This window comes from Paramormyrops kingsleyae, chromosome 25 (assembly GCF_048594095.1).
Source record: "Paramormyrops kingsleyae isolate MSU_618 chromosome 25, PKINGS_0.4, whole genome shotgun sequence".
NCBI classification, from domain to species: Eukaryota; Metazoa; Chordata; class Actinopteri; order Osteoglossiformes; family Mormyridae; genus Paramormyrops; species Paramormyrops kingsleyae.
Window position 1 is genome coordinate 12,281,980 of NC_132821.1, and position 3,796 is coordinate 12,285,775.

Sequence of the window (3,796 nt, forward strand, 5' to 3'; positions counted from 1 at the left end):
TATTTGGCTGACGGTGGGAAAACTGAAATCGCAATTGCCGAATCACGAGAAATGGGGATTGAACTGTATTTCAAATTACTGTACGATATATTACAACCTGTATTTCATGATTCCTCAGACCACACTCTTAGAAAAACGTCTTTGTGCTCACTCGAGGTTGAAACCGTGAAACTCGCTTCATTTGCAAAACAATAAGTGTTGATCGGCGCTGAGGAGGCTGCGAGCAGCTTGTGTGGGGAGTGAGGGGGGAGGGGGGGGGTTCCTTGTGAGGAGAGCTTGATTTTTTCAGGGATGCTAGTGTTAAACATGGTTCCCAAATTTGGCGTTTATAACGATTCAGACAGACTGAATTTAAGAATGTCTCCCATTTTCTGCCCATTGAAGTAGTTGGTTCAAGTAAATGTTTTTTTTTTAAATACCCCAACAAAATCCCCAACAATTAAAACACGCAAACATGACTTAAAAATTTATTCTTCCAAAAATAGTCAGAGTTAAAACAGTAATTTGTCTAAAACATACAATACAGTACATGTTGCATTTTGCTTAAAGGTCATTAAAATACCCGGATAACACCATCTGCTGATTAATCTCTATCTGGTTCTTTTATACTAAAATATTATTTTTAAAAAAACTATCAAAGATGCAACAGTTTAAGTCTTTGGTTCCGCCAAACTGTCAGACGTTTTGCAATTCTATGTTCAGAATATAGATCTGACCAAACATCATTCTAGATCTGTTGCACTGTGACGTCATTCCAGCTCCCTCAACAGCTTGTTCAGGCTCCTCCAGTAGCTCCAAAAGGCCAGCCGTCACCCGTCTGACCCAAGCCTCCATAGCGGAGCTCTGCTTAAAGAGAACAGGAGAACTTAGTGAAGAAAAAGATACTGTAAATACGCTTTACAGAATATCTAGTTAAGATAAAAAAAGAAAATATACTAATAAACCTATGTAACACAGAGTGTGTAAAATACTGTTTTGGGAAATCTGGAATGTAAATAAACTGCCTGCGCTAATGTTAACCATTGAACTTTGTTAACAGTAGCCACTGACTGTTTGTATTATCGTCTGCATTAAAATAACTGAGAATTTACTTAATGCGCTTTTTATACAAATAAGTTAAGCGATATAACATTCATACTGTATATGAGCAGTATATACACTGTACTGTACAGTATGCGTTGCAAAACTACCATGCAAAAAATGGGAAAAATATAAACCTGGTTATGAGCGTTTAGCTCGCTAGCTCCTGTACAGCTATCCTTATCTTCTGTCCCTCATGAACTACATCACATTATATTCCAGTCACAGAAATAACCTGCAGATTAACTCTTACCCAAAGAATAAATAAATGCATTTTCAGAGAGCACAAACACATTTACTGTATGTTTCTCGAGTAGTGCAGTTTTTGTAATAGGGACATTAATAGTATTTTTGAAGCTTTAGCGTCTTTTTGAGGAAAAGAGGAGTGACATTGTATTGTTAGTTTGTGACACTGACAGTAAGCTGTAATGTTAACTCCAGACTTGGTAAACAGATCATTAAGTTATCTAAAGTCACATCTGACCTCTGCTGTTGCTGCCAGTGATTTTCGAAACGGCCAATAAAAAACTAAACCGGGAAGTAACCTGTAAACTACCCCAAACAAATTTTATAAAATAAAACACCACTTACCGCGAATAGTCCATTAAGCCGCGATCTTCATTTCTGTAGTGCAGTTTGATAGCGTCAGTTCGGCGGGGGTGGGTGGTTAAAATCACGTGATTGCAACTCAGCGCAGCTAGATTGCTGGCTTGTGTTAACATGTTCTTGAGAACGAAGCTCCATCTAGTGGTGGCACCAGGTAAATGAATAAATAGGCGTGTGTACTGTGAAATCTTGACACGCCTATCTGGCTTGAGAGGGAGGGGGGACTACGCCGTCCATAGGGCAGCCGTACGCCATTCGCACGCCATTCACACGGCCGCGGCTATTTGACGTGGCTCCCTCTGTACACGGAGACCCTGCATTCCCCTGTCCCCACAGGGGCCCATGACACTCCTACACATAGGTCTAGAGTGGGTCGAATTCTGCGGCCAGTTAATAGACTAATTTACAATATGTCTGCCCAGAAAACTCTGGCTTCACCAACAAATCGACTTAGGAAGTGGGCGAGTTCAGTTCTTAGTGTACGAACAGTTGGGTAAACAAGAAAAAAAAAAAAGAAATATATCTTTTCTATTTTCCTGGTTTCTTTCCTTTTTTCGTCAATGGCCTCATGGTTTAGTGGTGTTTGGTGTGGCAAGTTTTTTTTTGTGCATTTTGATTCTGAGTTGAATGTGTGAAGTGTAAATGGAACTTCATAGGTCACCTTTGTAGGGTTTGTGTCACCCTTATGAGTTCTTAGATGAACAGTCGGCTGGTTGACAGAGGTTTATCACGTGATATGGGGATATGCATATTTCAATTCAAGACCATTTATAATGTGTTTATTGTGTCATACTGTTCTGAATTGTGTGACAGTTCTTTTTGTACCTGGGCACTTTTCTGCTGTGAATGTTTACTCGTTACTGGGATGTCTGATGCAGGAGTGTGGGTGAATGGTTTTGTTTTGTTCTTTTGTGCAAGTGGAATTAAGAAGGGGAGAATGTAACAGTGTACATTTTGCTGTTTCCACTTGCACTCCTGTGTGAGCCAGATTTTCCCATATCTACTAATCATATAGTGGTTAAATACTGGCCTCTAGTGGTAGCTCAAGTAGAACTGCTTGGCTCTCTCACAGTTTTGGAGATTAAGCCAGCGGTAAGTTCTATGTCAATAGCGCTCCGATGTAATTAATTATTTATGCTCCAGTGAACATTCCAAATCAATATTGATTGACAGAGATTGCATCTCCCTCCTTGTAGATGTTGTCGGTGTACTTTGTGTTGTGTTTATGTAGTTTTGAGTGGATTTTCATCGAAGTTTTGAAACCACATGTGAAAATAGCTAACATTCCGTCTCTCCCCATACTAGCATTGTTTATGTATTCCAAGCTGTGCCGCCCTGCGGACTCCCAACCTTGTGTTATTCGTGCCAGGTACATATCATGCACTTTCCTATGTTCATTTTGTATTTTATTTTATTCATAAATATGACACAGTTTTGGAGATTAAGCCAGCGCATTGTTTATGTATTCCAAGCTGTGCCGCCCTGCGGACTCCCAACCTTGTGTTATTCGTGCCAGGTGAATAAAACCGCTGCATGGCCCCACGTCCCTTCGTTCTTTAAGTGAAAACCACAACGCAGACACATGAGGGGTTACACTTGTACAACGTTGTAAATAAAACTTAAAGATTTGTAAATGTTACTTCTGTTTTTGATGTTTTAGATTCAGTATATTCATTGGTGTGATGTGTATTCAGTCTGGTTATTCATAACTTGATTTCTCAAAGGTTTTATGTGTTAATCACACTGACTTTGACTCGGATCCTTAGTTGACAAGAGCTCAAACATTTAACAGTGGTTCATGACAATATGCATTAGTGAATGAATGACAAACCTGCCATTTTTCTGTAAAAAAATATCTAGATTCTACATTCTATTTGTAGTGTAGGCAGCTAAAAGGAATATTAGCCTGGGAATATATAGTCCAGTTGTTCTACTGTTGAGCTGTAAACTTCAAGTGCTTCACTAATAGGAACATCACGATTGGGCAGTCTGGCTAGCTCCTCTGCCGTAAGCTGACGGGGTAACTGAACTTCTGGGACTTCAATTCCATCCACATCTATGAAGTCAGGGCCATCCATGCTTGTCCCATAAAGCTCAATAACCTAGAAAA

At 39.7% G+C, this 3,796-nt stretch overlaps 1 long non-coding RNA gene across 1 annotated transcript; it reads right to left on the reverse strand.

The window, feature by feature from the left end:
• Positions 1-453: 453 nt before the first annotated feature.
• On the reverse strand, positions 454-1,982 carry LOC140582949 (uncharacterized). Its single transcript, XR_011985753.1, has 2 exons — positions 1,672-1,982; positions 454-843 (listed from the first exon to the last, which is right to left on the reverse strand). It is a non-coding gene; the product is annotated as an uncharacterized lncRNA (long non-coding RNA).
• Between the last annotated feature and the right edge of the window lie 1,814 nt (positions 1,983-3,796).